We start from the raw sequence: 14,967 nt of genomic DNA on the forward strand, positions 1-14,967 counted from the left end.
TCCTGCTGTGTGTTTCTGCTTTCTTTCCTGCTTTGGAGATTAGATATGCATATCTTTATATTTTGCCTGGCGTTTACAACTGTTGGGAACATGAAGGAAGATTTAATATGCAGTTTAAGTGTTCCTTGGACATCCACAGACAGCTCCCTAGACACAAAGAAAGTCTGGGGACCCAAGACAACAGCCAAACAAAATCTGGCTAAAGCATGGGAGATGCCAGTTGACAAATTATATATTTTACTTCTTTATACCTAAGATACCCACAGAGAAAAGAAAAGTGGTTGAAATGAGGTTTGTGAGAAAGAGTACAATAATTTTCCTATCTTGAGCATGGCTATCAAATCCAGACCAGAACTGGAGGGTTTACAAGATGAACAAGTCAAAAGTGTTTTAGAGTAAAAGGGAAAGTTGCCGTGTAGCCTCGAGGGCATTGGTGTGATTCAGAGCACAGAGCATCTCAGGGCAATGGAATAGCCATCAACCAAACCATTCACATATTTGCCCAAAAGCCAGATGTTCTTCATGGAAATACTTGCTTACAGTAATTGGGCCTTTTGGATACATTCCTGCTATTTGTAGGGCTGAAATGGTACCTAAATGTGGTAAGTAAATGTCACACCACACCCATCTTTGCAAAAATAGTTCTGTGATTTTGGAACGAGGCTTTTAAAAGACATTCGCGAGCATCTCTCGGTTTTTAAAAGCTCACATGTATCTTATTATGGGTTTTAAACTTAAGCTTTGGTTTGTACATTGCTTGAGAGCTAGGAATTTTCATAAGAAAATTAATGATTGATAAAAAAAATTCTTCTCTGGCTTTACAGAGTAAAGAATGATGGATTTAGACTGGATGGTCAGACTCAGTAACATCGTGATTTAATCAGTTTAAAGGCTGTGAGTGTAGCGCAATGGTAAAGCACTTGCCAAGCTCCTAAGAGGCCCTGTCTGGGTTTGATCCCCACAAAAACATTGAGCGCAAATTCACGTATAGCTTTATCTTGCAGGATGAACCTAGCCTTTGAGAGCAGGAGGTGATGGTCACTGACAGCTCAGAATAGTTCATTTGTGCAGAAACACCAGGCTCTAGAGGGGATTGATGATATGCATGGGTTAGTCAGGTTGAGGACTGTGGCAGGAAGCTGTGCTCTCTGCCCATATAAACTTTTGCTATTGTGGCTCTTATAGGAATCAGTTATCTGGTTTGGTGCACATTAACGAACTTTCTGATGCTCAGGATAGAGTCTAGAGGCCTTGCTTGGACATGCCAACTCTGTATCCTATAATTTTAAAGTTTATTTATGTCTGAGACTTTCTTGGTTCAATGTTGATGGCTTGTTTTTGTTTTGTTTTGTTTTGTTTTTTCCTTGCAGTGTCTGACAGTCCACTCTTCCTTTCCTAAACTTGCTTGCCCTCAGTCTCCCAAGTCTTCTGTTTTTGATCATGCTTCCTTGGGGTTTCTGTGGCTGTCCCTTTCAGACATTCTGAAATACAAGATTGTGTCTTTGGCTGTGTTCTCTTGTGCTTCCTACAGTTTGTCCTTGTTCCTAATGCCCTGACCGTCACTTTTCTGCAGGTGACTTGCAGATCAGCATTTCTTCCAGCACTGTTTAGAGCCAACATGTTTCTGGGTGGCACCTTGCAAAACTATTGCTGGCCTCAGTGTCCTCATGGAGAAGTTCCTTCTTCTGTCCCCTGGCCACCAACAACTGGACCAGGAATCCTCAAATCTTCTCCAACTCTTCTTTTTTCCGTCAGACAGTTCTACTTCCTTAGTTTCATCTTGTATTTCTCTGTCTACATTTCTAATCTTTGTTCCTACCACAGTTCGGGTGATTGATATCACACCTGATAGAATCACAGTATGTAGGGATTTTTCATTCCTTTCCTTTCAATTTTCATTACTGGTCCTTAAAATGCAACTGGAAACATGGTTTTCTATGGTCACAGTCCTATAGCAGTCCTTGTCCACAGAGGAAAACCATATTTCCAGTTATTGTCTGTCATCAGCTCACAAATTCCAGTTTATTCCCCACATCTGACCTGTCCTGCAGCCTCTCATACCAGAATTACATCCTTCCTATTTTCCTTTATTAATTCATGCATTTAAGATGAATACTTATTGTTGTCATATCATTTCTTGCCAATTTGGGGAGTGCTATAATGCAAAGCTTATTCTTTTTTGACTAATCAAATTTTCTTGGAACAAAACTCAGAACTTTGATAGTCACGGAGGGGGGAAAGCTTCTACAAGATGGGGAACACAGGTAAGAAGCCAGCTAATTAGCCTAACACATTAGGTGTTAAGTGGAGCACGGTATACTGGACGGGATGGTGGGTAAGGAACTAATCAAGACTGATATCCGAGTTACATGGCACCAATCATACCTAAATGCAACTGGAAGTTACAAATACAGGGAGACTTAGTGCTTGAGATGGGGAAGCAGCCCTGGGAACACAGAGGTGAGATGCAGGTCTCCCTATCAGATACACAATGAAGATAGAAAGGGTGGATATCATCCCAGTAGGAGAGCTGTCTGCTCTATTAACTAAGCCGCAACTGTGTTGACATCCACTAGACACATAGTCCAATTCCCAAGAGTAGACAGGTAGTTCAGGGGTTGACAGAGAAGCTAAGTAATGGCACAAAACTCTACATTCCTATGCTCCAGCATCTGTCCTTATTGCGTGTGCCACTCTTCTTTACTTAGTCTCACTGCTTGGCAGTTTTCAACTTTTAAGTTCATGCTCCAGTTACCAGTTATATGGCGGTTCCAGTGTTTCTTAAAGAGGTCCAGCTTCATGTGGACACACTATCCTCATAATGGGAGAGACAGAATAGGTAATCAAAGTTTTATTAAGTTAGAATCCAGCTATGTTGCCCAAGATGGCCTTGAACTCTTCAACCCCTATGGCCTTCTTCCTAGGTATGATTTTGAGTGCAAAGCATTACACATTATAGAATAGTTCTTGTCCAAGTACCTCTCCCTCTTCTGGAGAGGCACTGAAAATTACATTACACTGAAAATATCTAGGGGTATGTGATCCCTCTATAGGGTGATTGTGAACAATTGTGTGCGATAGTAAACTAAGCCACAGCTTTCAGGGTTGAAAAACCACTGTGCAAATTGCTTTTCACAGCTGGGATCAGAATTGGAATGAGGATTATACTTTCTTTTCATATTCTATATGTCAAGGAGAAATGCATGTTTGTCATGGATATTCTTATAGTTTGATACTATTTTCATTAGCCAATCAGGAGAGATTTCTTAAAAAAAAAAGGGTGCTAGGAAACAATATAATTTTTATAGGTCAAATTTGCAAGAAAATACAAAAGATAAAAAATATAAACATTTCATCATCTCATAATAGTTATTGCCTGATTCCTTCTGAATTTATATGTACCAATTCCCAAAGCAGAGAAATCATTGCATTCTTCCAGAGCTTAGTCATCTTTAGTGAGCCTTTTTTCCTCACAGCCAATCAGTGTAGACTTGTCTGGAAAAAGCAACTCATTATGATGGTTTTCAGTATGAGGCAGCTCTGATATAGTGAGCACTGGCTGTTATAGGCTGGATATAAAATATCTGTGCCACAAAAGACCCATGTGTTAAAGGCCTGTTCCCTACCTGGTAGTACTTGGATGGTGAGGGATTTGACCTAATCAATGAATTAATCTCCTACTGGAGTTATGATTAAATGGCATTGTTGGGAGTAGGAGGTGGTTGAGGAAGTAGGGGTCTTAAGAGCATGCCTTAGAAAGATATCACTTGTCTCATCCCTTTCTTATTCTCTTTGTGTTCCTGGGTACCATGGATTGCCAGCTTTTCTATTCATGCTTCTTTCCAGGACATGCCTTAGAAAGATATCACTTGTCTCATCCCTTTCTTATTCTCTTTGTGTTCCTGGGTACCATGGATTGCCAGCTTTTCTATTCATGCTTCTTTCCAGGACAGTCCATTTTTCAACAAGCATAGAAACAATATAGCACTGAGACCATGAACAATTCATTTTTAGGGCATTAACTTAGCCAGGAAAGCTTTTAATCAATGCATCAGGTGAAGGTGCAGTTTCCATGTTTTATAGACAGATACCTTCAGATCCCCATTCACAGATAGATAATATATTTTCTTACAAGCATGTATTTTGACTCTTTTTTGGAATATACTCCTTCCTGTTATTTGCTTATGTAATAACAGTGATTTCTATATTTGTAGGAGTTCTGAGGCTTCTGCTTTCTCTCCTACTTTGGAGATTAGATACAAATATCTTTATTTTTTTCTACTTTTTTTTTTTTCGGAGCTGGGAACCGAACCCAGGGCCTTGAGCTTGCTAGGCAAGCGCTCTACCACTGAGCTAAATCCCCAACCCCACAAATATCTTTATATTCTGCCTGCCATTTCCAACTATTGGGAACACAAAGGAGGACTTGATATGAAATTCATATGTCCCTTTGATATCCAAAGCCCACTCCCTAGACACAAAGTCTAGAGACCTAAGACAATAGACATGTCTGAAAACACAAGGCAAAATGAACCTACACTTCTGTTAAGATTTCAATTTTAATTAAAAAATTATGTATATGAGTGTCCATGCTCTGTGTGTGTGTGTGTGTGTGTGTGTGTGTGTGTGTGTGTGTGTGTGTGTGCGCCTGTGGAAGCCAGAAAAGGGTGTTAATCCTTTGGGCTGGAGCTACAGGTGGTTGTGAGCTCCTCTGATCTGGGTGTCTAGGTCCAATGGAAGAACAAACCCTCTTAACTGCTTAGCTATCAATCCAGCCAACCTCTTTGGGGTATCTATTACAGACCCACACCTTGACTTGTGAGTTTGTTGTGTGAATGCCTTCGAGTAACACAAGCCACACACCATCCATTTACATTGAGCACATTTTTGCTCACTCATCTGTGACATAGAACAAACAGAACAGGCTTAGCTCAAGTTGGTAGGAATTTCTTTTTGGTAACTATAGTATTCAATAATTACTTCTGTAGCTTAAACTTTTTAGGCTCCTTTGTGATCATTGCTTCGTTTTCTATGAAGATATTAGACTGTATTATGTTACTTTTCATGAATACCATGAGGTTGGAAGATTTCCTAAGTCAAAACACTTAATCAACTCTACTATACCCTAAACTGGCTAAGTTCTCCAAATGGAGAGTCTTCATAATGACTTCGGCATTCTGAGTTAAGAGTCTTTGTTCTGTTATTTCATTGTTACTCTAGAAGACAGTGAGCATGTGGTTTGGATCACAACATATGCACTTATCTGAGGAATGGAAACATAAGCTGTAAAACTGTTTTGCAGTCTGGAATGGTGTGAACAAACTATGCCTCCTACACTGGGATCCTGGACATCCTTCATCATGGAACACTCCTTCTATTACACCCTTGAGCTCACTAGCTGGATGGCATGAGGGCCAATGCTTGATCAAGTGCTGAGAAAGATTCATCTCCTTAAATGAGAATGAGCATGAAGAATAAGAAGAAAATGAAAAAAAAATTGGTTACAGGGGAAAAGTTTCAAAACACTTAAAAATGTGCTTTAAAATAAATCGAGTAAAATAATGGCTTGTACCGAAATCCTGTTTTTTTTCTAACTACTTCATCTTGCTCAATATTCATGATTAAATGGCAAAATCAATTTCAGTTCTATTTCTTCAGGTTTCTAGACTATTTAACATGACCTCAAGTGTGCTCTGCTACTTTTAAAGTATTTGATTCAGAATAGTTAAAAATTTCTTCCAGGAATGAATGCCAAGAGTTTCAGGCAAAGCATTATTAGTAATATTTTTTAAAAGATTGTTGTGAAGTATTTCCAAGTGGGGAAGATTTGAACACTCGTAACCAAACCCAGGTGCATACTTACACAACCAATTTTATTTTTATTATAAGGAAGGGAAATAAGAATCATTGAAATTCATACTTGACCACGAAATCCCTAATTTTAGTCTTTAATTATCTTGCTTTCCAATACTTTGCAAGAAATGCTTCAAACTAGTGCACAAGAATTAAATAGACTTTATTTCTTTTTTAAAAACACGTCTTTGGTGAAGTGCACCTTGGGTTCATAGTTTGATGAAACGAGCAACTTTGCAAGTGTGGAGAGTCTTCAGGTTATTCAATTGCTCCGTGGTACTAAAGGGTTTGTCTGTGAGGTTGTCATTGATTTGTTTAGGAAAATTTGGTTTAGCTGGGGCCCTAAACTACACACAATCTCTCTCAACGCTGGCCCCAGCCTTTGAACACTAGATGGTAAGAATCCATGCAGAGTCATTTCTGACATTCTACTCTTTGGGCACTGCTCCTCTGTGTGATCAGCACTGTATGACTCTTCATAGCTAATAGGCTTGACAATATCCACACAAAAACGAGGCAAGCAAGAGCCAGAGGTAGCTCAAAACCAAGCATGCATGTGCTTAACCTGTGTAAGGCACCGGGTTTAATGCCCAGCACTTAAACCCAAGACAAAACTAACAATGAAACAAGAGCAGTCAGAATCACATGTTTGTTGTAATGTCTAAATGTGTTGAGGATTTCCCTTGGTCCCAAGTCATGTTTTTATATGCTTTGTACGACAAACTTAAAGAAGACACTAAAGTATAACTGTGTTTTGATAATTGGCAAAGTGAGACACTTGAACAATCAGTGCTATGTGCTTATAATAGTTAGACCTTTTGACAATTTTATGCAAACATAACACATTGGTTATTTTCCTATTGTGCTAAAATACCATACCCAAAACAACTCACAGAAGATATTTTGGCTTATGGTTCTAAAGGGTCTGAGCCCATTATGGTAGGGAGCCCTAGAAGGGAGTAGAGGTATGGGTAGGATCAGGAAGCTGAGCGATTGCTTTCTCAGCCTCAAGCACAAAACAGGAAGAGGGAGATAGAAATAGGTAAGGTCATGTCATCTCAGAGTGCACCCCAGTGATATACTTTCTCCAGCAAAGCTGCATCATAGAACTTTCTCTAAATAGTGCCATCAAATGAGGACCAAATGTTCAACTAATAAAGCATATGAAATACATTTCTCATATAAAACAGCAGTATTTGTCAATATGAAAACTGCCATGTTACTCCTGATCCCTCTCTCTCTTTCTGATTGTTTCTGATGATGAGTATGCACTGAGATTTTTTAAAGTATAGTGAAGACTTACAGGGCAACTGTATTTATTGGGTCCCTTTGGTAAAGAAAATCCATGAATTCTGAAAGCTAAGGGCTCTGTGAAGTTCTTAATTTCCATTTCCACATTTCACATTATGTTGATTTGCATTTATAAATAAGCAGCAATCTCCTAGAGCTCTCTGACACATGGAGTAGCCATTTCTTGCAAGCATTTGATACAAAGCCAAGGGTCTTTCCACAAAATTCGTCAAGGGTTCCTTAAGCACACTGGACTCATGGGTGACTTGAGTCTAGATTTCTGATGAATTAAAAAGAAAATGAAGCACAGGAATTTGAAGTATCTTAGTATTACATGAAAAGCATCCCAAGAGTCTGGAAGAGGAATGTTTTTGTACACATCTGGATTGACAAAAAATTTGTCCCTTCCAAATTCATAGGATTAAGGCATCAGCATACCCTCTGAGGGTATCTGGTCAACCTGCTAATTCTGGTCTGGTAGCTGTAGGAGCTGAGGATTCCAGGGCAGGTTTCAGTGGAAGATAATTAGTCATTATAACTTAGTTTGTTTCATGCAGTTTAAAATAATCTAACATATTTTGTGTAATAGTGATACTTGAAAGAATTTCTTTAAAATTAATTGTGTGATTCTAGTTGTCCTTACTTCAAAATGGTGGCGAGAACTGGCAAGTTTTAAAATTAAATATTTATTTAAATCAGAGCCTAAGATTTTTACTTCAAAGTATTTTAAGATAATGTAGCTTACTATAGTTATTCAGTTTTGTGAAGGGAAATGCAAAGGGTAAGAGGAAACTGGATTTTTGTTTGATTTAAAAAACAAGTGATGTTCTTAGGCAAGCAAAAACTAAGCTCACCGACTTCTATAATTAAAACCAAGTGAAAAATAAGAGACACACAGGTGGCTGTTAAGTGGTCAGATGTTACCAAGGGAGCAGAATGAATTGGACTGGAGCCAGATGGACTTGACCAAGAATGCACCCAATGTGGAAACAAAAATCTATACAAAGAATCAACAAAACCAGGAGGTAGTTCTTTGATAAAATCAACAAGATAGATAAACCCTTAGTCAGACTAACCAGAGGGCACAGAGAGAGAGTATTCAAATTAACAAAATGAGAAATGGAATGGGAGACATAACAACAGAATCTGAGGAAATTCAAAGAATCATCAGATCCTACCACAAAAGCCTATATTCAACAAAACTGGAAAATCAGGATGAAATGGACAATTTTCTAGACAAATACCAGGAACCAAAGTTACATCAGGATCAGATAAACTATCTAAACAGTCCCATAACTCATAAAGAAGTAGAGGCAGTTGTTAAAATTTCCCAACCAATAAATAAATAAATAAATAAATAAATAAATAAATAAATAGCCCAGGACCAGATGGATTTAGTGCGGAAATCTATCAGACATTCATAGAAGACCTAATGCCAATACTGTCCAAACTATTCCACAAAATAGAAACAGAAGGAGCACTACCCAATTCCTTCTACGAAGCCACAATTACATTTATATCTAAACCACACAAAGACCTGACAAAGAACGAGAACTTCAGACCAATTTCCCTTATGAATATCGATGCAAAAATACTCTATAAAATTCTCGCAAACCAAATCCAAGAACTCATCAAAATGATCATCCATCATATTCAAGTAGGTTTCATCCCAGGGATGCAGGGATGGTTCAATATATGGAAATCCATCAATGTAAGCCACTATATAAACTAACTCAAAGGAAAAAAACTACATGATCATTCCATTAAATGCTGAGAAAGCATTTGACAAAATTCAACATTCCTTCGTGATAAAAGTCTTGGAAAGACCATGACTTCAAGGCCCATACCTAAACATAGTTAAAGCAATATATAGCAAAACCATAGCCAACATCAAACTAAATGGAGAGAAACGTGAAGCAATCCCACTAAAATCAGGGACTAGACAAGGCTGCCCACTCTCCCCCTACTTATTCAATATAGTACTCAAAGTCCTAGCCAGAGCAATCAGACAACAAAAGGAAGTCAAAGGGATACAATTTGGAAAGGAAGAAGTCAAAATATCACTATTTGCAGATGATATAATAGTATACTTAAGTGACCCCAAAAGCTCCAACAGAAAACAGCTAAGCCTGATAACTTCAGCAATGTGGCTGGATATAAAATTAACTCAAACAAATCAGTAGCCTTCCTCTACTCAAAGGATAAACAGGCTGAGAAAGAAATTAGGGAAATGACACCCTTCACAATAGTTACCAATAACATAAAATGCCTCAGTGTGCCTTTAACCAAGTAAATAAAAGATCAGTATGTCAAGAACTTCAAGTCTCTGAAAAAATAAATTGAAGATCTCAGAATATGGAAAAATCTCCCATGTTCATGGCTTGGCAGGATTAATACTATAAAAACGGCCATTTGGCCAAAAGCAATCTACAGATTCAATGCAATCCCTATCAAAATTCCAACTCAATTCTTCATAGCGTTAGAAAGAACAATTTGCAAATTCATTTGGAATAACAAAAAATCCCAGGATAGTGAAAACTATCCTCAATAATAAAAGAACTTTTGGAGGAATCACCATCCCTGACCTCAACTTGTATTACAGAGCAATAGTGATAAAAAAAAAAAAACCCACTGTATGGCATTGGTACAGAGACAGACAGATAGATCAATGGAATAGAATTGAAGAGTCAGAAATGAACCCACACATCTATGGTCACTTGATCATTGACAAAGGATCTAAAACCATCCAATGGAAAAAAGATAACATTTTCAACAAATGGTGCTGGTTCAACTGGATGTCAGCATGTAGAAGAATGCAAATCGATCCATTCTTATTGCCCAGTACAAAGTTCAAGTCCAATTGGATCAACGACCTCCACATCAAACCAGATACACTCAAACTAATAGAAGAAAAAGTGGGTATGAGCCTCGAACACATATCTAGGATGAGTCTCTGCCTCAGTGCTCTGTAGGATTGCAAGAGCAGCTATTCCAAAGCTGATCACCCTACCTCACTTATTTCTTCCCACAGAAAACACAATGTTCCCTCTCCTCTCACCCCATCTGCCTCATGAAGATGCCATGCTGACTCTGTCCTAGTGGCCTAGGAGCATGCCCTCATCCTGGAGCCTGTACCACAGGAAATCCATCCATATCCTGCTCTGTTGGTGGCACCACCACACCTCAACAACAATAAAATTTAACGACACAATAATAAATAATAAGACATCAGTAAAACTTCACTTCAGATACACCTTTCTCGCCCGCACAGTGCACATTAATTTTTAAATGCATTTTTATCATTAGCAAGATTTCCAAAGCATTGAGTGTGAGGGTTTGGGTGGTTTAGAGTAGTATTTCCACATAAACTTGATATTTATTTGCCTCTACTCGTCTCCTATAGATTTTCTTTCTAACTATATCCAGTAGTTTATAAAACATTAAGTTTACGCTATTGTAAAGAATGTGGAGTTTTAAGAAATAAAGCAATATCTCCCACATATCCTTCATCTGCTTTTTGCTATGGCAATGTTGATGCGTCCCACTGTTCAGTGTGATGAAGTGATATGTTGTGAACCACTGATTTTACTTAGATTTCACCAAAGCAGACAGGACATCCTCACAAGAGTCCTTGGACCCACCATTCTATAGGCAGAATTTACTCCTGCCCCAGCCCCAGCTGCTGCAAACTGCTAGCTTGTTAAATATTCCATTTTTTCTCATTTCAAATGCTATAAGGTGGAGTCCTCTAGTACTTGGCCTTTTGAGGTTATTTTTACCACTCAGCACCTTCCCTTAGATCTATCCAAGCAACTGTGCGAGTGGATGCGTTATTCCTTTGAATTGTGGAGTTAACACTGTGATGGGATTACCTCAGTTCTGTCCCTAGAGAAGGACAAGGACATCAAAGCTTTTGCTCATTTAAAAACCCACATATTTAGTCATCAAGTGTTCATATTTATTGACTCAAACTTGTCCATCATTAGTGTTTTATTCTTATTAGCAATGCTGACCATGTGTCATCTTGCTGCTCCTGCCAGCCCTGCTGGTCACTGGGAAGAAAGTCACCTTTTGCTGAAATAAGAGGACAGGGTTCTCGTTAATCCCAGCAGTGACTCATCTTCTGATCCTTCTTTCTGGATACAAGTAGCCATTTCTCCATGGCTCGTTTCCCCCTCTGCATTTTGGAGGTGACACTTTTATTTCTAATGTTGAAAGAGCCAGAGTGATCTCCTTTATTTTACACGGCTGGGAAGAACTGGGTTACAGGCGTCACTCAGTAAGGCATGAGTGAGCCAACACCTTTGCCAACCAATCTTAAGCCCTGAGAGTCACTTATGTATCTTGGGGCTCAGGCTCCATGGAGAAAGGCCAGGCAGGCACTGTCCCCTGAAACCACAGCTCCTGGAATCCTACCTTTTTAGGGTTCGAGGACTTTGACTTTGTCAAGGAGCGAACCACTTCCGGTTGTTAGCTTCACCAGATTATTCATTATCAGCCACTTAAGGAATGAGCTGGACCTGCACTGAGTTGGACTGACAGCCCAACTGAGAAGTTAATGGAGAAGGCTGGCAAAGTTCAGGTAGAAGGCACATGTAGTCTCTCTTCAATCTAAACTTAAAATTTCCCTTTTCTCTGGGGATGTAACTCATTGGTAGAGTTACTGCTTAGCATGCATGACAGCCTGGATTAGATCAACTGACAAAGAAAATTGCCTGTTTTGTGAACTGTGTGCCTACCGTCTCTCACTACTACTAATTTAAGCAGCAAAACAAGTGTAGTGGTGCCTAGAAATCGAAAACAACCACATTGGACTCAGAAGCTCAAGGCCACTGGAGTTTGGACCTGTGCATACTGTCATTATCTTAACAGCTACATTTCCCTAGGGACTGAAGCCTTCTTGTTCCCTGAGCTTAGCCCATACTTCCTGGAACAATCTTTCCTGCTACTGGGGTTAGAACAGAAATCTTACTTCTGGTTTGATTTTGATAGTCAGGTTTGAAGAAGTTCATTCTAGGATACTCTGCAGAATATCTCCTTCAAAGTCTGTCTGTTTCCTTGAAATATCCAGGATCAAGAAACTATGCAGTGATCAAGATTGGCTTGCTCTGAGGAGCCTGCAAAGAATCTAGAGCTAGGGGACACTGACTCCAGGGAAGCTGCTGGGCACTTGTGGACCAACAGTGGGTGCCTGACTTGAGTAGAACAAGTAAGAACCTCAGTGGCGAGACCCTCAATTGTTTTGTTCATTGGGTAGGTTCCGCTTTCTTCAGCAAATATATAGATCAAAAGAGTTTTCAGTCTGCTTGAGAAGCCATATAAGATCCGTCGTGACCTGAGGTAAGGCAGTCTAGTTAGACTGGGACCTTGAGAAGCAGAGGGGGATGTGAAAAGTAGATGATCATTCCCAAGCAGAGGTCAACCAACTAGGGCTCAAAAATATTTGGGGGAGAAAACACATCGAACATATACAGATGTTTATTGCTTCTCAAATAAGACAGGATAATAATTGTATATGTACCCTGGAGAAACAACCTAAGGAAGGAGAGATTTCTGCTGGCTCAGTCTGAGGGTCCAGCACATTTGGCATAGATGGCACTGCAAGTGCAGGAATTAGCTGGTCTCATGGCACCCACAGTCAGGATACAGAGTGTTGTGATTTGCCCTGAAGTTATCTGTATTTTGATGCTAATTCCACTGCCCCAAGGACAGCAGCCTAGTCAAGGACTCAGAACTCAGGTGACTTCACCAGAACCACCTCCCCATTGAATTTGTAAAGTACAGGTGAGGGGCAGGTACAGGATAGAAGGAGGCCTGTCATTGGAGGAGAAGGAAGGATGGGCAGGAGAGAAGTTTGAAGGAAGAGGAGGAGACTAGGAGAGAGAAAGGAGAGACAGGAGGGAGAGAGAGGCGGAGAAGCCAGGACAAGATGACAGGTGATATCAAGATTCTGCTCTGTGTATTTACAGGTTGTTATTAATGTTCTCAAGGGATGGATGGTACTGGGCTTTGTATGTTTAAGTGGGCAATTATATCTTATCAATTGGGTCAAAGATTATTGTGTTGTGTGTTCTTTTATGTGAAGGTTTGAGTGTAGGAAAGTGCGCAGCTGGGATGTGTTTCCGCCAAGATATCTAGCAGATATCTTGGGTCACCGCGGTACTGGACCTAACGGGGAAATAGACAACTATTCTTTTTATTTTTATATTTTTACAACAACAACAGAGAGATTAATGCCAGTGTTTATTTCATTATCACCTTTTTTTCAATCAGGGACCTCAACTGAATAGGCGGTGAAACTCACAGCCAGGCAAGCAATCCACTCTTCAGTTGAACCTTCCTGGAAAAGCCAGCATGATGACATCTGTGGTGGGTATGGATCTATGATATATCCATGCTGATCCTAAACCTGTCAAGCTGGCCATAAAGATTAACCATCGCAGTCAGTGTAAGTCATTGAGAGATGATGCAAGCATTTGAAAGAATGGGCATAGTTTGTGTGCAAACAGGAGACTATTTTATGTCTTGGAATACCCATTGTATGAGTGTGGTCAGGAGGTCCTGGAATCCATCCATTCTGGACACAGAGGAATGGCTCAAATTACCCATGTTCAGTGAGTCGATGCATTGATGGCTGGAATTTGTCACCTCGGTGTCTTCAGTGGCATCTTTGCAGAGGACAGATGTCAGGGAGGAGTTGTTCTCCACATAGCCTACTTTACATTTCCTGGTCTATGAGCTTCCTGACTCTAGACCAAGGGAGTACAGCCAGAGCAGGTTGTTTCTGACAGGCTTGGAGATAGACTTTTGTGTCAGTCTTTGCTGTGACAGGAGACACTTTTCTGTGGCATTGAACCACGTGGGTGGCTTGAGCTGCCATACAGTTCAACTCAGAGCCCTTGACCTGTACACGCTAAACATACAGCTCTGAACAGGTACGTAAATGACAACCTGCTGGGCATAGAAGCATTACCTAGTGTCCAATAGTGCCTGACAAAAAGAAGCATTTACTAGTCCTAAGTATCTGATCAGACCCTCTTGTGTGGACCACGCAGAGTCAACAGCACACCAATTCATAGCCCCTGTGAAGCTTTGGTCTTAGAGTCCTACAATTGTAACTTGTGGGGAGGGAGCAGCGCAGAGCAACCAAGGCCATCCTGAAGTAAATTTCAGCAAGAAATACAGCATTTTATTTTTCACCACAGTTCTTTGTCTCCATGTATGGGATATTTTTCTGTTGGGAAAATGGATCCTTAGGATAGTATCACAGGGATATGTTCTGTGGGGTTTTAATCACTGTTCCCTCTTAAAAACCCACACCTTTCTTTCTTTTCTTTTTCTTTTAAAAAAGATTTATTTATTTATGTATATGAGAACACTATAGCTACCTTCAGACATATCAGAATGTGTCTGTGGAGTCTATCTTTTGTAGTTTGTAAGACCTGATGGATTTATCTGGAGATTGTAATGTGAGGACTCAATCCATGTATATGCTATGTAAAGGTCAGGTAAAATTATGCTTTTATCATTTCTTCATAGTGAGTACATGCAGGATCCTCTCTCCTAGCTGTTTTGAGATACACAATCATTACTGTTAACTGCTTCATGATGTGTGATTTTGATCACTAGAACCTGTGACTTTCATCTGTTGACCAACCTTTCATCTGTTGTCCCCCTTCCTTCCCTGGGAGCCAGCCCCTGGTGACTAGTATGCTGGTTTTGATTTTTGTTCTAGTCTATTCTGTGATATCAACCACATTAGCTCCCACAGGAGCTAACGTCCTGCTTGTTTATCTGAACAGAGTCTGTTTTAGTTAGTGGACT

This window comes from Rattus rattus, chromosome 14, assembly GCF_011064425.1.
Source record: "Rattus rattus isolate New Zealand chromosome 14, Rrattus_CSIRO_v1, whole genome shotgun sequence".
NCBI classification, from domain to species: domain Eukaryota; kingdom Metazoa; phylum Chordata; class Mammalia; order Rodentia; family Muridae; genus Rattus; species Rattus rattus.